This window comes from Microtus oregoni, unplaced genomic scaffold (genome assembly GCF_018167655.1).
Source record: "Microtus oregoni isolate MIOR12 unplaced genomic scaffold, Mior012 000037F_ref0000500, whole genome shotgun sequence".
In the NCBI taxonomy this organism is placed as follows: Eukaryota; Metazoa; Chordata; class Mammalia; order Rodentia; family Cricetidae; genus Microtus; species Microtus oregoni.
The window spans coordinates 14,436,923-14,459,815 of NW_024543096.1; the positions used below are offsets into that span (position 1 = coordinate 14,436,923).

The following is a 22,893-nucleotide window of genomic DNA, read 5'->3' on the forward strand; positions in this document are numbered from 1 at the left end:
AGAACAGGAATAGGTTGAGGGGTGGGCAGCTGAAGGAATCCTGCTTGCAAGCTGTTGGCGGTGGCTGGAGCTGGGCTGCAGACCTTCAGTATAATCAATTGTCACCTCTTAAACAGCTTGGGGGAGGGTGTTCTTTCCAGACAGCTTTGAATTGTTACCACTCACCCTTATCTCTCACCTGCCAGAGCAACCAAATTTAGTGACAGTTTTTGCAGGACTTAAGCAATGGCCCCTTCCGTCTTTACTCTGATCTTCCCCTTCAGGCTACACCTCGCACCTACCCTAGTGACCTCCCCCGAAGTCACTCACTCTGCCTTTCTCCACTTCTTTCTCAGGTCTCTTTGTTTCCTCAACTTTTCCGCCTCACCCTCCGAAGGATAAAGTTAGCATTCCAGCCCCGTTGGTCGCACTCCTGACTACTTATGAGAATCAATAGGCCAAGCTAAAGAAGTACATTAGTGTTAAATCTCTAACTAAAGATTCTCTCTTAATTCTTCTGAACATTGGAATCGTGAAAACTTCCCAGGAAATTCGAATAGGTGTTTGGGATGTAACCCTGTAGGGCTAACAGAGAGGTCTAAAATGGAAAATAATGCTCTTTGCAGCTGGGCTTGGTGACGCCTGCCTGTCGTCCTGGGTTCATGGTAGGCTGAGGCAGGAGGATCTGTGCCCAGGAGTTTGAGACCAGTATGGGCAAAACAGTAAGCCTCGTTAAAAAAAAAAAAAAAAAAAGTCTTTTGCCACTTAAGCTCCAAATGCCAGAGGAATTCCCACAAAAGGTCTCCTCCCCATCTTGCTGTTTACTGGGGCTGCTTTCTGTTAAGTGCCATCACTTACAGCACAGCAGGTCTGGGGTACATTTTCCTCTGGTTGGAGTTGAGTGTGATTTGAACCTCTTCGTGAACTCTGGCCTCTGGCCTGTTGTTGAACCTCTCTGCGTCAGTGGCTTTCTAGTCATTGTTATTCAGAGCTGCAGAACCCCCACGTAGCCCTGGGACTACCCCATGGCCCAGTGCTGACGTGCTTTGGTTCGTGAACATATACAGTACCCTTTGTGTTACGTTCGAGGAGGCCAGTTTTAGGATAGTACTTGAGTGAAAAAGAAAAGTAGGTTTTTTTTTTTTTTTTGGATGACTCCTTCTATCGGATAAACAACTTTGAAGTCTATTCAGATTTGAAAGAGAGTGGCGAGCAATAGCTAAGCCCCAGTAATTCTTCTCAAAAGCACTGAGTCTTGCGTACCAGAGCTTGAACCTCACACATGCTAGGCAGGCGCTCTGCCATTGAGTTGTATCCCCAGCCTGTTTTATACTTTTAAAAAGAATAAGTAAATATATCTACTCTTGTGTGGAGGGTTGCGGGTATGCTGCTGTGTGAGCGTGGAGGTCAGAGAAAGCTTATTGGAGTCTGTTCTTCCCATGTGTGGCTTGCAGGAATCAAACTCAGGTTTCTGGATTGTGCAGCAAGCCCCTTTAACCATGGAGCCATCTTTCCAGCCCGCTTTGTACTGATTCTTTGGAGATAGGGTCTTGACATCTTTCCCAGGCAAGCCTTGCGCATACTTTGCACGGTCCAGGCAGGCCTTGAATACATGGTCTTCCTTTCCTCAGCCTCCTCAGTGCTGGGTTCTAAGCATGCACCCCCAGGCCGTCCTTAAGTTAGTTGGAAATCTGGGTGTGGTGGATTGTGGTTGCGATCCAAGCACTTGAGAGACAAAGGGAGGAGACTCGCCCTTTGAGGCTGGTGTGATGGCCTGCTTGCTGCATCGCCAGCCAGCCAGGGAAATAGAGGGACACGGGCCTGAGAAACCTAAGTCAAAACAAACAAAACAAGCAAAAATGGAAACCGTTTGAAATTCAATCTGAAAATGAAGTGTTAGTGAAAGATGGCTGAAGTCCCCAGTCCCTACAGCAGCGGTTCTCAGCCTTCCTAATGCTGCGGCTCTTCAATACAGTTATTTTCATTCCTACTTCGGAACTGTAATTTTGCTACTGTTATGAATCATAATGTGTATATCTCATATGCAAATCCCCATAGGGGTTGTGACTCATAGGTTGAGAACCATGCTCTGTAGACTTGAGTTTCAACTTTCATAAAAATCCCATTAACCCTGATGCATTTTATCAAGCTCTTTACTTTATATAGGAATATTGTATAACTTAATGCTTATTTCTTAAAAACCTTATCAGGTATAAATATTGTTCTGTATACTGAAAATATTTTTGAATGGAGGGGATTTGAGAGAGATTAGCAAAAAGTTTCATGCTTTTTTTTTTTTTGCGAATCTAAAGTTGGTTTTGAGGGACAAAAGTCTCAAGGCGTAGTTTTTGCTTGAGTACAGCAGGCAGTCTGACTATAGTAATAAGTAACTTCTTAAGTACCACTCAGAGTTCCTTCCATCTCGGCGGCCTCTCTTTTTCCTTCCCGTAATTACAGCGGAGATCCTTAAAACCCTTGTCGGACCAGATACAGAATCTGCCCTCTGTGATCGCATCACCGCAAAAACAGGCTGTCAGGGTGGCCCTTCTCCTCGAAGGAAGCTCTTTCCCCTCTGGCCTCTGTAATTTCTCCTGCTGCCTTTGCTGTAGTCTCAAATTCAGAAAGGATGTGTTCCCTGGTCTTGCCGGAAGCAGTGATACGGGCGGGTTGCTCTTGGTGGGGCAGAGGCCAGGGAACAAGTATGCTGTGTACATAACCTGCTGGGGGTCTAATTGGAAGGGCGCACACGTCTGAGGTGAGGTCTCTCCGGCAGAGGGCCTGGTGTGGACCCGAGTGGACATCTTTTGATCCTTGTCTGACCATAGAGGAGGGCATGCACGACATGTGTGCCTTGTCTGAGGAGGTGTGTTATGCAGGACTGACGCAGGGCCTGCGGTGGCTGGGAGACTCAGGTCTGTCTGCTCCTAGGACAGACAGGTGGTAGGGAGGAGCACACACTGGGACACCTAGCTGTAACAAGCTGTTGTTCACCAGGTGGTGCTGTCCTGCAGTGGATGAGACCCTTGTCTGGTGGAGGAGCATCCGGGGTGCCCTGAAGCCCTGACATTTGCTTAGCAAGAGCATGGATGGAGGTGTGCCTTTTGAGGCAGTGTTAAATATTTGGTATGGGAGCGACCACTTGTCCCCTGGGGGGCTTCTCTTCCTGTGTCTGCACCAGTGAGGTCCCAGTTGATACTGAAGTGGGTGGAGGAGACTGGACCTTCCCCAGATCAGTGCCTGGTTTGCTCCCAGAGAAAGGCTGTGGTGCTCTGTTCTCATCTTTGAAGTCCTGGTGGGTATGGGGGCGGGGCATGACTTCTAGCTCCTCATTAAACCAATTTAAAGGGGAGGAAAGGCCTCCACTCAGCCTCTGCATGTACGAACTATTAGTGCTCTGGGCCCTCCCAAGGAGATTTTGTTGGCCCGGTTGTGACGACACACGATCCTGCCCTCATTGGTAGTGAAGCCTGGCATTGCGGCTATGAGGGTACTGACTCGGGCCAGAGCCTGGGTTGTCGCTGTTTGTGAGTATGGAAAGTACCCTTGGGAATAACGCTTTTCCTGGACAGGTGTAGCAACGAGGAAATAGGCTCAGAGCCAGTCACTGGAGCCCTCTAGAATCCAGTGGGGACGCCTGCATTGAGTCTCTGTCTGACAGTTCTTTTCAGAGAAGCAGGAGAGTGGTGGCAGGTCACACTAGCCCCCCAGAAACCAACGGTCCAGGCCGAGTGGCACCCATGCTAACCCAAGACTGATTGGGGATGTGTGTGTGTGGGTGCCTTTGGTACAGAGGAAGCATTGTGGGGGTGGGGCAGGCATGCAGGATGACTAATACACCTAGTGGGGAGAAAGGCCTCTCAGAGCAAGGAAGGGCAGGAGAGCTAAGGTGCCAAGCTGAGCCGTGCGTGCAGGAACGGGAGACTTGGAGAAAGCTGGGATTTATGACTGAGGTAAGAAATGTGGAGAGGAGAAGTCAGAGGGACTCAACCTGAAATGTTTCACTGTGGCCTGGGCCTCCAACCTCTCTGAAGAGAACTTGGTTAGCGGAGGTGAACTGGACACTTCTAGTACCTTGCTGGGGTCTGGAGATCAGGGGCCTTAGTCGTGTCAAAACTGAGGCCTCTTGCTGTTCCCAGGCGGCTCTGGAGTTCCTTAGTGCTGGGTCTCCTCCTCTACCTCCACTGCTTGTGGGTTCTCAGCCAGCCCAGGGCTGTTGTAGGGCGTGTGGGTTGCTTGTCCCTTAGGGTAAGTGTTCTGACAAGCTGGCATTTTTTGGTTCTTTCTTTGCTTAGCCTCTGTGGAGGAACTTTCCAGGTGCCCTCAAGTGAGTGAGACAGTCATTCTCTGTTGCAGGCTAGTGGAGCCTGGGGTGAGGTGGGGAGAGAGAGAGCGGGATGACACACTGATGCAGACACATCCTGAAACTCTTGATGACTTGGGAAATAAAGCGTGTTTTAATGAAAACAAACTTAGTAATTAAAAAAAATCAGTTTCCTACTATTAAAACACTCGGATTAATTTTTTAGAGATTTGGTATATTCTTTCAGCATTTTCTAATTTAATTCATTTATGCTTATTTCGGAGTTCTTTGGGGGGGGGTGTTAGTATATATCTACTGCCTGGTTTTTTTGGTGGTGTTTTTGTTTTGTTTTTCCGAGACAGGGTTTCTTAGTAGCTATGGAGCCAGTCCTGGGACTCGCTCTGTACACCAGGCTGGCCTTGAGCTCAATGGAGATCTATCTGCGTGCTGAGGTCAAAGGTGTGTGCCTCCACCACCCGGCTTTGTGTATATCTAGGACACTACTTTTCTACTGAAAAATTTTAATATATGCTGTATTGGCTTTTGCAGTTTGCACACAGAATATAACCAATTAAAATGTCTCAGATTGCTTATTTATATAGGCTAGGCCTCTCACAGCCCAGGATGACCTTGAACTCCTGATGCTCCTGTCTCTACTTCTGGTGTGATGAGATTCTAGTCACTACACCTGTTTGTGTGGCGCTGGGGATCAAACCTAGGGCTCTGTGCCTAGGCAGGCACTCTACTGAGTTACACCCGGGCCCCTTTGATACGTTTTGAAGAAGTGTCCCCCTTTGTTGTTTCAGCTAGCCTTAGATTCCTGAGCTCAGGTGACCCTGCCCCCAGCTTCCAGAGTAAGAGTAGCAGGGATTACAGGCACACACTCCTGTGTCTGACTTCAATTTTTTTTTTTTAATAAAGTTAGATTGACTGTCTCTTTTTGTCTTGTTGGTCTCCTGCCCCTAGTTCTGCAAGAAAACTGTCAGATTTAATTACAAGCTGCCTTCTGCCTCCCAGGAGATGAATAAGGGAATCTTTACAGCTGTCCTTACCTCCTTAAACACCACTCCTAGGTTGGCTCTTTGGGGTTATCAGTTGGAGCCGGCATGTCTCTTGCCCCATTCTGCAGCCTGCCCATTCACTTCTGGTGGGCACACTGGGTTCCATGGAGGATTTTCTAGGTGTGCGGTTTTAGGAACTTTGAAGAGGGATGCTTAAAAGGAATCCCACACTAGCTCAGAATTGAGACTAATAGAGGGTTATTTATTTTGGGGTAGACTCACAGATCACAATGCTGGAACGGAGAACAATCAAATCCGCAGCCAGAAGAGGCCGGATGCACGCTTTTCATGGGCATAAATAGCGTAAGAGGCCACGCCCAAGTGGGCGGGTAACTTAAGGGCGACTGGCTGTAGGAATTCCTACTGCTGAACTTTAGGGGAAAAAAATTTAAACGTATACTGTGATTTTCCTGTCCAAATACCTACTACATGGCTGAGGACATGGGTCAGTTTGTCGAATGCTTGCCTGCCATGGACAGAGCTCTAGGTTTGGTCCCCAGATCCTGAAATAAACAGACATGCTAGCAAATGCCTTTAATCCCAGCTCTTAGGAGGCAGAGGCAGAGGCAGAGGCAGAGGCAGAGGCAGAGGCAGGTGGATCACTGAGTCAAAGGCCAGCGTAGTTTACATAATGAGTTCCAGGACTATACATAGGAAGACCCTATTTAAACAAAATAAAACAAGCAAAAAACAAAACAAGTCACAGTCATTGTCCACATAGTAGGCAAAATATATTTTTTATTCATTTATTGTATGTGTGCATGTGTGCGTGTGCGTGTGTGTGTGTGGTGTGTGTGCATGCGCGCGCACGCGTGCCCTCACACACTTTACAGCTATCCTTATGTCCTTAAACACTACTCCTAGGTTGGCTCTTTGGGTTTATCAGTTGGAGCCGGCATGTCTCTTGCCCATTCTGGACAGTTTGCAGGAGTTGTCTTTCTTCCATCATGTGGATTCTGGGGTGGGGCTCAGGTCGAAGTCTTGAGCCATCTCACCAGCCCCTCTGCTTTTCTTTCTACTTGTGTTCCTTATCTCTACCGCAAAGCCTGCAGAAGGCCTGGAGCATCCCTGCTGTCCCCTCAAGGAGAGCGGTCTGATTGGTAATAGGTCCCGAGGCTGACGTTGGGTGAGTACAGCTTGGAGGATTCCAGTTAGGCTCAGATGCCCACACAGGCATGGGCAGGCCCCACAGGACGTCCACCAAAGACTGATCTAGATCTCTCTGTGGGGACTGGAGATACTTCTTCAGAGGGGGAGAGACTCAAAGTGAAGGCTTCTTCAAGGCCTGTTCTTCACATGTCCCTGTGATGCTCATTCTGCTGCCTTCCCTGTGGCTCGCCAGGGGATTTCTTTTCCTGCACCTCCCGTTCTGTCACACCCTGTTCATCCATCAAGAACAGTGGCCATGCTGCTCCCCTGATTTCGGGAGTTTTGCCAAAAGGTGGTGGCATGACAGGGGGTACATGTTAGAGTCTCCCATGAAGGTAAAACAGGAGAATCCTGGACTCAGCCCAGGTACGCTGAGGTAGGGTTTGGGTGAGGATGAGACCCTGCTACATTTTGGTTTTTAACGACAGGTGATTGGTGTGTGATTGTCCTAGAGGAGACTGGTGGTCACATTGTCTCAGCTCCTGCTTAGATTCAGCAGTGTCTACAAAGAATACATGGTGTGTTTTAGGGAACATATCTGGGGACTTCCCTCCTCCCTCCCTCCCTTTCTCCCTCCCTTTCTCCCTCCCTCCCTCCCTCCCTCCCTCCCTCCCTCTCTCTCTCCCTCTTCCTTTTTTTGTTTTTCGAGACAGGGTTTCTCTCTGTGTAGACCAGGCTGGCCTCGAACTCACAGCCTCTGCTTCCACAGTGCTGGGATTAAAGGCAGAGGCACCACAACCGCCAGCAACATCTCAGAATTTTCAAATAGTCAAACCCTCCCTTTGCTATATTAATATTTAACATTTTGAAAAATGCTTATATGTATTCACTTGAAAACAGAAAAATGCCTTCTCGCCCTGAGCAGATGTTTGAGGGTATTATTTTGAACCTCACTAACTAGTTTAACCACTTTGTACTGCCAAACCAACATTCCCTTCTGCCATCTATGACTGAACCATTTCACAACCTTAGCCTAAAATTGCACGGGAACAGCGTTTTCTACAATTTTAACCACACATAGTATGAGAAAGTAATGCTGAAGAGTAGCTTGCTAAATTCAGCAAAAGTTTGCCTGGTTTAGAACATCCAGGTGGGAATCTGCTTGGGTGGAATTGAGATTTGCATGTTGAAATGGAGTCTCTCATTGCAATCACACCCTCCTCAGGGTCACATAAATAGTGATGAGGAGCATTGCTCTTAAGAGATTGACTGGGCTGGAGATGTATTTAGTGAATTATCAGGTTTTTTTCTTTTCAGATTTAGTGTGCCAGAGAATTCTGTTTTGTTTTGTTTTTTCTTCTCTGGGATGAGCTTCAGGATGTAGGAACTTGCTAACAGAGAACATGTGTCATTATTTTATTCGTTTGTTTTTAGTTACATTGTGTGTGTGTATGTATGTATGTATGTATGTATGTGTGTCTTGGAGTGCACGCGAGCATACTCATGCTGCAGTACCTGTGGAGATCAGAGGACTATTTGTAAGATTTGGTTCTTTCCTATCATGTGACCAAACCCAGGTTGTCAGGGATGGTGGCCCATGCCTTTTCCTGCTCATATAGCTCCTTGGCCCTATCTTGTATTTTTAACTATGTCTCTCTTTTGCAAATTCCTTTTATATGGAAAAAAAAAGTCTTTGCAACCCATTCATAGTTCAGGTCTTGTTAATGTTTTGGTTTTGGGGAATGGCGAGCTCCAGTTTTGAAGTTAGAGAATTCCATGGCTCAGGAGGGACCTCACAGATGGCCTGTCATCTGCTTGCCATTGCCTCGACAGAAGCTGCTCTTGTTGAGGTCACGTGAGGCTCCTGATAGGAGGCCGCTGTGGTCACTCTGTAGCCCTTGACAGGACTTCTGTGTAGCGCCAGTACCCCTGGAACCTTCTCTGGCTCCGTTTGCACATTCATGACTGCTGTTCTTCCTCCTCTGCCAGCCCTCTGTGTGCCTGTCCCCTAGGTCACTTTCATCCGTGGTGGTTTTCATTTATTCTGCTCAGCCCTTTTTGGGCATCTCAATCATTCCAGGTTTGCCACCACCCACAAGTTCCTCCCTTCACCCCTCTGAGTTCATCCTCATCTCGGTCTCTTGGACCTTTCTTTTCAGATGACTCATGGGTACTTTTAACTGGGGATATCTAAACTTAACTCATTTCCTCCCTAATTATCTCTTGCTTCCTGTCCCACTCCAAAGCCCTCACCCCAGTGCTTCTATCTCTTTTTCCATTTTTGATGCTTGGCTCTACAGTGAGTGTCATGAAAGCCAGAAATTAGTGGTTCTTCCTCCTCCCTTAGCCCCTTGATCTAGTTAGGAATTAATTACTGTCATTTTTAATATTGTAAATAATGAAAAGGGTGATTTTATGTATGTATTTGGGAGGGCAGCATCTTGACCTCTAGCTCTGGGTGGCCTGCTGGTCATTATGGAACTTAGGCTGGCCTCGAACGCTAAAGACTTCTCATGTACCGAGATGACAAGTGTGTACACCACACCACACACCACTGGAAAAGATTTAACCACACTTAGATGCTCCAGACTTTAGAGCATGTACTTAGGTCTGAAGTCTTTTAAGTCGAGAACGTTTCTAGTTGTATTTCATTCTGGACACAATTGACCTAGGCACTTGTCAAACAGTATGCTAGTTTTCATGACTTTGTTGGGGGATTATAAGAGTAATTTCGGGTTCAGAGAGACTCCGTATAGACACAGCATTACAGGGCATGGAAAGTTAGAATTCAAATCTGTGGGTCACCCTCCCTCAAACTCCAAAGCCTAAATCTTTGGCTCTACCCATGATGGCATGCTTTGTTCTCGTAATGCCGGTCGTGTTTTAGACCTCTGTCAGGTAAGTTGAATTTGAGTTGGCCACTAGATCTCACTCAGGTTCTCCTCTGCCAAGTTACATTTTCGTTCCTTTCAGAGTTGGTGTGACTCGGGTGTAGTTTGTCCTCTCCCAAATGGGTGTTGAAACTTGGTTCCCATGTAACAGTGTTGACAGGTGAGAGGAAGTTCAATGACCAGATTGTAAAAAAATGGTCAGTGCAGGGCCTAGAAATGGGCTCTGCTTCTCAAGAATGTGTTATAGATGGAACATGTGTCAGCTTGTCCTTCTGCTGTCTCCCTGGATGCTGCCCCACAATGGCCTCCTTCTGGCTTTCTGAACTTTGGACTCATTTTGTTACAGCAACTCAAACCAGATGGAGATGTGACCTCTGTTGTCTGTGCCTCTTCTGGAGTCCATCCCTGGACTTCTCATAGCTGTGTGGTAACCAGGTGGCCTGAGACAAGGATAGTGGGGCCAGGCTTTCTTTCCTAACAGGGTATTCATGGGAATTGAATGTCTTGAGGAACAGTACCTTGAAGCCCTGGGGCAGTTCGTGGGAGTTGAGAGTTGGCCAACAGGCATGCTTTCTCCTTTATAATGGCTGTGTGGAGATAGGAACCCTCCCAGATTTCTGGTGTTGACGATGATGATTGGAGCAGTCACGTGTGGGCGATAAAGGCAGGAAAGACTTACGTAAAGACCTTATTAATAAAGACAATATACATAGAGCTAGTTTCTGTTATTAGTACTTAGAGTAACCGTCCTTAGAGCAGAATAAGGTATGATCTACAAACCCCGGTTAGTCAAGTCTAGGCAAGTGCGTTTGAGTAAAATGCTCTCACGTTTTCTGTTCTGTTGATCTTGGGACATGTTTTGCAGTGTGCCAGCGTGAACCCTACCTACTTTGTGTACTGTTAGCTTCCACTCCCCCATTATTCTGAGGACATAATCTATTTCCCGCCCCCATCATGTTTTCCCATTACATTTTGGTAAAAATGTTTGGCTCAGAAAAGGGCCCAGGTTGTTACTGTGGTATTTTGACATTACCTTTTAAAGTTCGTGCCTACAAAATTTGTCCTATAAATTTTGGTGTGTGGCTGTTTGGCCGGTAATTTTGCCAGAACGTGCACCTGATGTTCTTGGTAGGCCTGGTAAGAGACAACTTAGTTATTAGAAAGTTAAAATTTCAGGTTTAATAAGAGCCACCCTGCCCCATGATGAAGGGATTGGGGAAGGGAGAGGGAGTGTCTGTGGTAGTGGTCCTCAGAGGACCTGCAAACTCTCAGCATCATTTTCAGATTGGGATCATTAGAATCGGAAACTCAGCTGCTCCCCAGACACAGGAAGCAGACGCTGCCCGGCTGGGTCCCAGCAGTCTGCCTCAGCAATACCTCTAGGTGATTCTGATGCACTCCGGAGCTTAAAGCTAGCAGAATCAGCCTGGGAGCTTTGGGGGGAAAGGGAGGACCTCTAGAGAGAAGTGGGATGAGTGAGGAGAAACTAGGAGCGGTGGTCCTGATTGCTTAGCAGACGCTCGAGGCCATAAAGACATGGAAGATTTGAGTCTGGGGGGACAAAATAGTGTGGAACTCAGAGCGGGAACCTGGGTCTCAGGCATGCTTCTGGAGGTCTGGGAGAGGAAGGGGAGGGCCTAGTGTGAGAGGTGCAGTGTTGGCATCGTCATGGACTGGGGTCGTAGCGCTGGTGGAACAATGGAGTAATAGGTCTGTGCGCTGTCTATACAGAAGTGGCAGTCAGAGTGACTATAGTCAAGATACACAAGGCGAGCATCCAGGGCTGGACGGCTGGAGGCTGTTTGTGGGGTCTGGTGTTCGTGTACACAGGTAAACGTGTTTCAGAGCACGTGGGATGTAGGTTTGCACTGACAGGGTATAGAAACAGCGCCAGGGTTTCCCAAGGATGCTGTCTTTAGCCTTCATGGTAATGCCAGCTATCTTTCAATCTAAGGCCTAGGGGTGCAGGAGTAGTGTTCTAGGAGGTGACTGATCCCCAGAGGGAGAGGAGGGAGCGGGGAAGAGCAAAGGTGTGACCTGGAGCAGGCGGCTGAGCTTGTCTCCACTTCCCTGCTGGTCTCTGGTGAGAACTGATGCTCTGGCTGCAGATGTCTTCACAGCTGCTGTGGACGGCTTTACAGTCCAGCGGGGAGATGGCTACAGGAAGGTCCGTTAGGGTCTAAGTGAGAGATGAGTGTGATTTTACGCTTTTGGGAGAGCTACCAAAACCTCAAAGTGGGAGCTTCCTGATGTCTGTGAGCAGGCAGAAAGGATTTGGTTTGGGAAGTTTTAGTGCACCAAGGGTGGGCTGTTTTTTCCCCGGCTTTGTTGCAGACGCATTTTGCTGTACCAGAGAGATGTTTCGTTGAGACTGAAAACCAAGTTCATCTGTGCAGTGTCTTCCTTATACTTAGAACCACCTCAGATTGGATGTCCCTCATTCAGAGTCACTCAAGAAGCATTGCGTCCTGCTTTCCCCTGGGCTCTAGTTGGGTTTCCTTAAAGGAAGGCATGTGGACCACACACTGGTATTTAGGAAGTCACTTTGGCCTGGTATGTAATGTTCTAATTTTGGAAATTGGCTTCTGGATATCAGGACCTCCACATCCAAAGTGATCTCGTGTGTGTGTGTGTGTGTGTGTGTGTGTGTGTGTGTGTGTGTGCGTGCATGCATGTGCATGCATGCGCATGCATGTGTGTGCTCACTCACAATGCCCGTCTTGTTCCTGAGGGATGGGCTATGTCTCATATATGTTCAAAGAGGTGATGATGGTTTCAGTGCAGACTTACTAATGGCTTGTTGAACCTTCCACTGAGTTTCAAGAAAAGAAAAACAAAACAAAACAAAAAAAACCAAAACCCCAAAACATATGTATGTGGACTAGGACATACCTTTAAATTTAAAGCATGAACTGCACAGATTTATTTTTCTTTTTTATTTTGAGATAGAGTCTCATGTAGCCCAGGCTGGTCTCAAACTCCCTAGATAGCCAACGATAACCTCCAACTTCTGATTCACCCTGTGTCCCTAGTGCTGGGGTCAGGCTCGGGCCACTCCACAGTGTTTGCCCAGCACAGGGGACTGAACCCGGGGCTTTGTGCATGCTTGGCAAGCACTGTACCAGCTCAGCTACAGCCCTGGCCTCTGCACACATAGAAATGATTCTGTGATGGAGATGTTGGGGTGGTTTTCACTCTTGGCTTGAATTTGCTGCCTAGCTCATTCAGTGTCACCACCCAGCATTTTTTGCATAGCTCAAGGCTTGTATCTTTTCTGGAGAGTTTGGCCGCTGCCACAGCAGACATTGGGACCCAGACTTAGGTAATTTTATCAATCTAGGAGAAGCGTGGTGCTCCAGCAGCTGCTACTGTAGTTCAAGTTGCGCAAACAAAAGCCTTCTCAGTTACTGGAGCGCATGAGAAATTGGTGATGCCCAGTGTGAGTCCACGAATTTTAGACTCTGAGTCATGGTTATCTTTCTCCGGGGATCTCCTGATTTAGGGTGTGCAGCTGGGGCACGGCCTGACTGTAGACTAGGCAATAGTGGGCAGGAGAGGCAAGCCTTGGGTTCACACCCTTCCTCCTCAGTGTAGTTGGCTGAAAGACTGTGGTTGCCAGGCCATAAATGCTGTGTCGAATCAGTAAGACAAAGCCCAGGGTGATGGTGTGCTCCTGTAATCTCTGGACTCAGGAGGCTGAGGCAGGAGAATTGCTGCAAAGTCAAGGCCAGTCTGGTCTACAGAGTTCAGACCAGCCACAGTTCTCGCAAGATATCCTTGTCTCCCCAAACAGTACACACAGAAGACAGTAAAGCCAACAGTGCATGTAAAATAACACCCGAGGAAGTACATTTGACCCACATATGAACCTTGGTTTCTAGTTTTGTATGTTGTCTTGCTCTGTGAAGGATGGGTGGTCTTCCTCCTGCATTCCATGCTGGACGAGTACAGATGAGTTAATGATTCGCCAGCGATGGGCATTTTGGTACATTGACGTTTTATAGACGACTGGAAAACTAGCCGTGGGATGTGGCATTTGATTGCTAGCTCTGGTGCAGATAGGCAGCATCCAGCCATTGTGTCTGCCCGTGGCAGAGTACTGTTCTAGTTTCTGGATCTCACTGACTCCGTGAGTGCGGTAAAGCTGAGTTTACTGTTTGTTTTTAAGTACCTGAGCTACTAGCAAAGCCCTTTGGGTCTGCAAACTTTAGAGTCATTATATAGCGAGGGGAAATTGGTTTGAGTGAATGGATCAATGGACATGATTTCACTAATCTTTTGTCATTGCTTCAGTCATAGAAGCCAGCAACACAACTCTGAAGATTTGATCATGTAGAAGTCATAGATCCTTGTACTAGGCTTCAGATATAGAATGTTGTTTTTAATCATCATTGCCTGAAAAGCTGCCATATCAGATTTTCTGCTTTTATCTCAGTATTAAGGGCTACGTCATTGCTTCTGTTGCTTTTTAAATATTTTTGGCAATTGGGTTTCAGTAGGATTAGTTTTCTTTGTAATTGTATTTTCCACTTAAAACCATTTCCATTCAAAACCGTTATTCCAGTAGAAGGTCCAGATTGCTAGAATTCAGCCCATGATCTCCAAAGTCAAAATATCCCCATTGTGGATGACAACTTTGCATCTTTCTCATCTGACTTTGAGACTAGATTTGCTAAATTATTGAATAACTAGATTCCTTGGCATTAAAAAAATAAGTCAACTGGGCGGTGGCAGTTCCTGACTTTAATCCTATCAACATTGGGGAGTTCAAGGCCAGCCTGGTGTACAGAGTGAGTTCTGAGACAGCCAGGGCTACACAGAGGAACCCCGTCTTTAAAAAAACAAAACAAAACAAAACAAAACAGCAAAAACAACAAAAAAGTCAAAAACACAAAAATCAACAAACCAAAAAAAAAACCCAAAAACAAAATGAAAAAAAAAAAAAAACCAAAACAACAACCAAAAACCTAAAATCTAAATCAAACCAAAACCAAGAGACCTTTAGTATGTTTGGCTCCCTCCTCTCCAATCCCCCGGACAGGGTTTCTCTGTGTAGCCCTGGCTGTCTTGGAACTCACTCTGTAGACCAGGCTGACTTTGAACTCACAGAGATCCTCCTACCTCTGTCTCCCAAGTGGAATTAAAGGTGTGTGCCACTATGTCCAGCCCTTGACCTTGTTTCTTGCCATGACTTGGCTTTGACTTTTAATCTTCTGGAGCTCTGTTGTTCCCCATTTGGGGACTAGTGGGGCCACTTAGGAAATGCAGTCATCTTGCATGTCTGTGATCTCTCTGTATGGCTCTAGTGCTGGTGGTCCCCCTTAAAACAGATTTTTTTTTTTGCCTGCATATATGTCTATGCCCCACGAGCATGCCCAGGGTCTTTTGGAGGCCAGAAGAGGAGGTCATATCCCATGGGACTGGCGTTAGAGATAGTGGTGGTGTTGGGAATTGAACCTGGATCCTCTGGAAGAGCAGCCAGGTTCTTAACCATTAAGTCGTCTGTCCAGCACAGGACTACTTTGTATAACCAGATGTTTATGGACATTCTAAGAGACCGCCTTGTCCTCAAGCCAAACTGCCATCACCTTCCTGAGAGAGAGAGCAGTTCTACCCACTTAAAAAAGTCTGTCACAATCTAGCTGAGGGCTGCTGACTTCCCTCCTAGGAGGCCCGGGAGGGCAGGGTCTCTGGGAAGTCACCTAGTATTCAGCTACTCCTCCCAGCCGTCCGTGTGCAGTTCTGCCTCCATTGCTCCAGGTCTCTTCTAGTGGACTGGAGGAGGGGCAGGAGTAGATGGGTTGGGGAAGACTGTGAAGGGGGTTCCATCTCTTTGGCTCGGAAGAAGTCAGATCCATGCAGGGTGGAGATTTTCTAGTCTGCCTTCAGGTCAGCCATACTCTGTAAGTCCAGGACACTCCTTGGTTGGGTCCCCAGGGTGAACTTGGGCTGGATTTGTACTTTGGTTTGTGGTTGGAACCTTAGAGGAAGCGGGAGCATCAGGAGATGTGAACAATACTCAGAGATGGACTTTTAGCAACAGTGGCCAAGAATAGCTCCCCCTATAAATGTGATGAGAGGGGGCAATGCAATATTTTCATTTTATATGCCTTGGTGTTTTGCTTTATATGCTTGCGTGTTCGTGTGAGGGTGTATGCTACCCTGGAACTGAATTTACAGAGAGTTGTGAGCTGCCTTGTGGTGCTGGGAATTCAGCTTCTGAAAGACCAGCCAGTGCTCTTAACTGCTAAGCCTCTCTATAGCTCCTGGATCTTGCTCAAATGTGCCCTGGGGCAGAATTTGATTCAGCTCCACTGTACTTTCCCTCCCTCCCTCCCCCCCTCCCTCCCTCCCCCCTCCCTCCCTCCCTCCCTCCCTCCCCCCTCCCTCCCTCCCTCCCTCCCTCCCTCCCTCTTCCCTCCCCTTTCTCCCCTCTCTCTTTCTTTTCCCTCCCTCCCCTCTTTGGTATCTCAAGACAGGGCTTTTCTGTGTAAGAGCCCCAGTGTCCTGGAACTCGATTTGTAGACCAGGTTGACTGGGAACTCAGAGATCTGCCTCTACCTCCCAAGTGCTGGGACTGAAGTTGTGCGTCACTACTGCTCGGCTTCCCCACTGCGTTTTCAGTGCAGGCACACTCAGACATTAGAGCGGACGTCCAGTGGTGACACCCCGCAATATCATTAGATTGTGTGAACTGCGTAGAGAACATCAGACAGTATCAGGCCATCCCTTGCCACAGGTCCTACGTTTAACACGTGTTAAATGAGAGATATGAATCGCTGCCCATGTGACACAGGTGTCTCTGTCCCCCATGTCCTTCTCCACTGGCAATCTGGCCTGCCTCTCAGTGTTTTCCCTGTGTGTGAGTGACCTCCCAGGCTTCCCACCTTTAGTGCACCTTCTGTTGCACAGTGCCTGTAGCCATAACACTAGTCAGAAGTAACTCTGGGGGGCTGTTGGATGTCTAGAGAATCTGGGGGACAGGACAGTAGGTACCTCAGCGGAGGCAGCTTCTTTTTCAGGATAGACTGAGGTATAGAACGCTGCTTCCTCTCCTTCTCTCACAACCTCCTTGAAAAAATGAAAGTTTTCTTTCATTTTGTCCAACTTTGCCTGGGTTTGACTTGTTCATCAAGGCCTAGAAGAAAGGCATAGAGACTTGCATGGCCAAGGCCTGGAGCTGTGCGAGACAGTCTGTTGCCTGGATGGGCAACAAACGAGGCTGTCACTTGTCCGCTCTGTGACAGGCCTGTTTCCCCAAAGGAGAGTTTCAAGGTGAAATGACTCCATACATGCGAAGTGCCCAGAGCGGAGCCCAGCATGTGTGGTAAGCGTTGCTGTCCGCATATTAGAATCTCCTAGGGAGAGACTGAGGAAAAGAAGATGGGTCTGGGTGTGGTGGCGCACACCTCTACTAAACTGGCACTCATCTTGGTCTACATAGCAAGTTCCAGGATAGCCAGGACTGTGGTAGAGAGACCCTGACTCAGAACGCTGAAAAGCCAAAACAGAAAGAAAGAAAGAGAAACTCAAATACTAAGTGGGCATTAAGAATTGCAGTCCCCAGGATTGGAGAGATGGTTCGCTGGTGAAGAGGACCGACCGCTCTTCCAGAGGACCATGTTCTGTTTCTAGCCCAGGCATGGCAGCTCACAGCCAACTAGACCTTCCTCTGGTCTCCATGGGCACTAGACACACATGCAGGGGAAGCACCCTCAATCATAAACATAAAATAAAATTAAATGAAAACAACGAGACCCCCAGATCTCTCATCCTAATGAAAATTAGGGCATGCGGAGGTTATAACCTCGTTAGTAGTCGTTGCCAGTTTCTAACGAAGGGGAAAAGGGATTTTTGAGGTCTTTTATTCTGGGGCATTAAGTGAAAGACTCATCTGTCAGCTCCATAAGCAAGAGATGTTTCTGTAATGAATGGCCGCCTTTCACGGGCATCTTTGAAGTTGTCTGACCCTTTTCACTTTGAGGCCAGATGCAGTGCAATTTATAAAATTTAATTTCTTTAGATTTCTAATACCAGACTTCATCCAGCTGGCGTTGATTGACTGAGTGCCTTTTAACACTTTTTGGAGAATGTCTTTAAGGTCTCTTCCCTTTTCATACTAAAAGCTTATCACCTGCACCTCAGCCTCCCTCTGAGGCCTTCCTTTTGTGTGGTGAGCGTTTGTCAACCACTGTGATTTATGGTGGGAAAGGGAACAAGAAATAATTTCTTCTTAAAAATTGCAGCATCCACTGGTGGAAGGGACCTGAACTTAACCAGTCCAGGGGCAGGGGCGGGGGCGGGTGGGGTCAGGAACCAGTGATCCCTTTGGCTGAGTGAAAGGGGGAATGACTTTCTCTTACATTGCATATGGGACCTCTTCTTTATTTTAGGGAGTTGATGGCCACATGTCAGCGAGGCAGCTGAGGTTAGTTGGAGATTGTAGCCCTTTTGAATCAAAACCTAACGGGAAGGAAAAAGGCTTTCAGAGATGGTTTCTATGGAGCTAACCCAAGGCGGGTTGGAGCTCCAGGAAAGACTCCTGATCTGGGTGCCATCCTCCACAAAGCTCTGGGAGAGGTGTTGAGACCTCTTCGAGACTGTGGTTCTTAGCCAAGCCCCAGGAGTCTCCATGCTTATCTCCCGCCTCCACAGGGCTAACCTGAGCCTTCATGGACCTTTCTCACTTTCTTTCTTTATGAAGAAAGTAGAGGAGACTTGTTAAGCTTCCAGATATGGCTGTCAACATTGCTGCCTTTCTTTCATAGTGGTTAGTATGCTTGACTTTGTCCCTTATGGTTGGCACAGAGAAGATACTTAGGGATATGTGTAGAGTGAAAACATCACAATTGCTAGTACAAGAGAGAAGCAGAAGTTCTGTGTCGTAAGGTCCTTCAGATTTGTAAGCCCCCAAACCCAGTGAGAACTGTCCATTGTATGCTTAAATGTGAAGATGATCTGTAGAGCTGGGATTGGACAATAGGATCTGATTTACTGGAAGCAGACTTAGGAAGGGCCCCAAGGAGGCCTTTATGTTCGCATCCTCCCTGGGTTCTGTGTGTAGAACTCTTCCTTCCCGGCTTCAGACAGGCGGGACTCTGGGAACATGTATTTTACAGACTTTGAGACTAAGTAGGTTGTAGACTTTGTCTTTGGCCAGCTCCTTCATAGGAAGGTAGGGAGGGTTGTTAGGGGACTATGTCAGACTTTATGGCTCCATTTAAGAAGGAGGGTTTCTAGTTTCTATGACCCACTTTGGGAAGGAGTTCTGACATCATGACTGACTGTGGGGAAGAATGAAAATGGGGGAAGGAAGGCAGGAGGTCAGAGCTTTGCCGTTAGGCTTTTCATTGCCAAATCTAGGCTGTCTGAGCCCCAACACTAGCTCATGTTCCTTCTTCTGTTGGAAAAATCTAGTTGTAACCCCATTTCTGCAACTCACTGACCCCAGAGCCCAGGGCCAGTTCCTTCATTGCTCAGGACTTGCATTTTAATTGAGCATATTCAGTTCGTTAAAGACTTCATAAAAATGATAGTCTTTAAATTTTATTTTATTACTTGTATCTGTGTGTGCATGTGGCTACCTACTAAGACCAAAAGAGGCTGCTGTGTCCCCTGGAACTCAAGTGTAGACAGTTGTGAGATGCCTGATGTATGTGCTAGGTGCCAAACCCAGGTCCTCTACAAGAACACCAAGTGCTCTTAACAGCTGAACTCTCTCTCTAGCCCCTCAAAATGAGTCTTGTCTGTTTGTTTGAGGTGTAAAAATTACAGATGATAGCATGATGCTTCTTCAGAAATGTCTGTTGATGTGGAAATGAGAAAGCGTACTTGGTTGGGGGAGGGAGTCTGATAATGCAGGCTATCCCAGGCTGCTGGGCAAAGCAGGAGTGTCAATAACATAAGGTTAAGGAAAGTGTCTAAGAGAGGGAGATCCTGGGATGGAGTTCGCATTGGCTCACTTTCTCTAACCATCCTCTCTGGTCCTCATTGTCTGCGCAGTAGGAGGAGTGATGGTACCGCTGTTCTAGTCAGGAGTGTCCTGCTGCCTGGGTGAAGGTGACCTTTGCTTAGAGAGGAACCCTTGGGAGCGAGCAGGGTTTTCTGCAGGACAGGGGTTACGCCTTGCAGGAATGCAGCACTTGGTTATTTCTGGAGCTGAACTTGTCCCGGTTTGAGGAAGAATGCATTGGTTTCAGACTTGGGCTTTTCTGTCATTGCCCTGATCTGTTTTGTGTGCATATTTGAAATACCAAAACAAAGTCTCCTTGTAGCCAGTGGAGAACAGATCTGTTTTTCATGTATGAACCAGAGCGCTCTGACCATAAATTTGGCAATTAGTAGCTGGTACCAGAGGAATTTTAAAATAACTAATCAGAACTTTGTGGAAAGACTTACCATCCACTGTGTTTTCCTTCCCCTGATAACCCTCTTAATTATTTGCATGAAAACATTTGCTCTGTGTAAAGAACGTTGAGGTGCTGTGGGGAATTTGTAGAGTTGAGTATTTTTCACCTACAAAAATACGGCAGTAGAAATGGACTGTGCAAACCATTGCTGCCTGGAGACCCCGAGGAGAAGGCATTGTTAAAAGTTGACTAAACTCAGTCAATAGGAAAAGGCTGTTGTACACAGAAGGAAGTAGAAAAGTCACTTTCCCCCCACAAAAAGTGAAGTTTCCTTTTGGCCCAGTAATATCAAGATGAGAGCTCCTCTTTACAAACTGAACAGTCATGTTTAGCAGCCTGAGATATACTTAATATTTAGGCTGACAGTGATGTCATAATAAGGAGTTTCTATTCAATTTGTTAAACATTGGATGCGTGTGAATGCATGTGTGTGCAGGTGTGCATGCTAGAGAAAAATGTTGGGTGTCCTGTGCTGTCACTTTCTGTCCTGTTCCTTTGAAGACAGGATCTCTCATCGAACCCAGAGGTAGGCTCGCAGCTGGCAAGTTCCGGTGATCATCTGTCTCTGTCTGAGTGCTAGCATTAAAGACGTGTAGGACCACACTGTTTTTTTAAATGTAGGTGCAGAGGATTTGAACTCAGGTCCTCAAGTGCACTTGGTCATTGATCCTTCTCTCCAGCCCTCATTTGTTAAACACTTGAGTTTAAATTCATGCCCTGAAACTTTAAGAAACATTTATTGTCTTACATTTATTTTTACCTGTTATGTGAATGAATGTTTGGTCTGCGTGTATTCCTGTGCACTGCATGCATACACCTGCTGTTCAGAGTCCAGAAGAGGTGTTGGATCTTCCTAAAGTGGACTTGCAGCTAGCTATATGACCTGCTGCATAGGTGCTCACAGCCAAGCCCAGGTGCTCTGCAGGAGCAGGGAGTGCTCTCAGCTACTGAGCCGTCCCTCCAGCTCTACTTTATTTGGACCAGAGAGATGAAGTATCTTCAGAGAGTTTTGCTTTGAGCAGATGTGGGTGGAGAGGAGATGCTCCTTGAGCTGAAATGTGTAGAGCATGGGCTGGAGAGATGGCTCAGAGGTTAAGAGTGTTGCCTGCTCTTCCAAAGGTCCTGAGTTCAATTCCCAGGAACCACATGGTGGCTCACAACCATCTGTAATGAGGTCTGGTGCCCTCTTCTGGCCTGCAGGTATGCACACAGACAGAATATTGTATACATAATAAATAAATAAATATTAAAAAAAGAAATGTGTAGAGCATAAGATTTTAGGCGTTTGGGATAACTGGACCACACATGCAGGCTTGTTTAGGTGCTGACATGAGGGGGTCCTAAGAAATGCAGCCTATTCTTAGCAGACTCTCATCCCCTCATGTCCTATGAATTTGACTGAGTTTTGGTGTATTCCTTGCAAGCGAGACTATATAGGAATGTTCTCTTTCCATTTTAAACTGCTATAAATGTTGGTTAATTGCTTTATCTGGGGGAAGTTGCTCATCTATGTTCATGTGAGCCTGGTTAAATCTGTCAACAAATACTGAGAACAGAGTGGGTGCGGAGCCTGTGTTCTGGCTTCTGTTTGTGTCTGTTAGAGAATAAACACAGTCCCTACCCTCTGCTAGGAAATTGTCTCAACCCTGCATAGACGGGCAGCATGCATGCCGCTGCAGAAGCTATTTATTTATTTATTTATTTATTTATTTATTTATTATTTATTAAAGATTTCTGCCTCCTCCCCGTAGAAGCAAGCTCTTTATAGCTAGTATGGCTCCAAGACTTGGAGTGATTGACAGCTGTGAAGGATTTTATCTTCTTTTGAATTTTTCTTGTTGATTTCCTAGGGTGTTCTGTTCTATGTCAGAGTACATGCGGTGCAGAGTTTCTGCTGTCTGACACACGGGTGTTGTGTCTTTCCCCAGAGACTTGTTGAACTAAAGGAGAAATACCGAAAGTGAAACTTTTGATGATTAGTTTAACTTCTAGAGAATTTTGGTGCGTTTTTTCTTTTTGTGTGAGCATATACGTGTATGCGTATATGATGTGCGTGTGTGTGAGTGTGTGTGGTGTCAATTGTCATCTGCCTTGAGATAGGTCTCCTATTTATTACTACAGACAACAGACTAGCTGGCTATGACCTTCCAGAGATCCTCCTCTCCCTGTTCCAGTATAGGAACACGGGGGCTGCAAATGTACTCTGTCTCGTATGACTTTTCTGGCTTTCCGTGGGTTCTAGGGACTGGAGCTCAAGTTTTCATGCTTATATGACAAGTACATTATCCACTGAGCTGAAGTCAGTGTTAGCCTGGTTTGTGATTATGACTTCTTTTTTAATTTTGGGCCAGACAAATTTTGCATGACTCAGCTGGATCTTTGTTGATTTCAGAATTTAATTCCTGGGAAGTCTTTATTTTCCCACCTTTACTGTGGTGTGTGTTTGTGTGCATGCCTGCGCGTGGTGTGTGTGTGTGTGTGTGTGTATGTGTATATACATATGCACATACGCTATGATAGTGAGTAATATAGTTATTTTGTACTCACATATGATTCATTTTTCCATGTCATTGTTTGGACAGCTTTTAGAATACAATTTAAACTTTCCTCCAAGTCAGCTCTTTGTGGAAGAGTGGGGACCCAGGAGAGAAATCTACAGTTGATACCTGATAGCCTGTTACACCTAAGACTGCTGACATAGGTCTGACTATCCTAAAAACAGCTGAGCTCCCGACACAGGCCAGCGGGATGTCTGGAATGGGGTGCCAAAAATCGATGTCACCTAGACCTTACTCTGTAGCATGGTGGGTAGCACGGTAGTTCTGCCGCAGATTAGGAATGACCTGATGGCCAATTAAGGGCAGCTCTGTGGACATACTGTGATCTTTACCTGAGATGGCCAGAGGGTCAGGCACAGGCCCCTCTGAGAGAGCCACCATGGCACGCGTGAGGGGTCTAGGCCAAGCTTATGGAATGGTTCTGCTGGTGTTCGCCTTTCTTAGGTGTGCAGTAGTTTTCACTGAGTTACAAACCCAGACAGTTGATTTGAAGATGAAATGTGTGTGTCTATCAAGCTTCTATTTTTTTTTTTGAAAAAAAAATATTTGCTCTCGCCTCCTTTAAATTGAAAACAAGCAATCAAATCCAAAAACTCTTTAGAGAAA

The 22,893-nt window shown here is 46.6% G+C and overlaps 1 protein-coding gene across 3 annotated transcripts in view; it reads left to right on the forward strand.

Moving 5' to 3' along the window:
• Positions 1-22,893, forward strand: part of Tanc1 (tetratricopeptide repeat, ankyrin repeat and coiled-coil containing 1) — a 220,734-nt gene that overhangs the window by 56,806 nt on the left and 141,035 nt on the right. The window contains exon 1 of one of the 3 annotated variants that reach the window (XM_041631415.1): positions 6,447-6,466. The exons of the other annotated variants lie outside the window; for them this stretch is intronic. The gene's annotated coding sequence lies outside the window, so the exon portion shown is untranslated. Of the gene's footprint in view, positions 1-6,446; positions 6,467-22,893 lie in introns of those variants that run through there. 3 annotated transcript variants of the gene reach the window in all.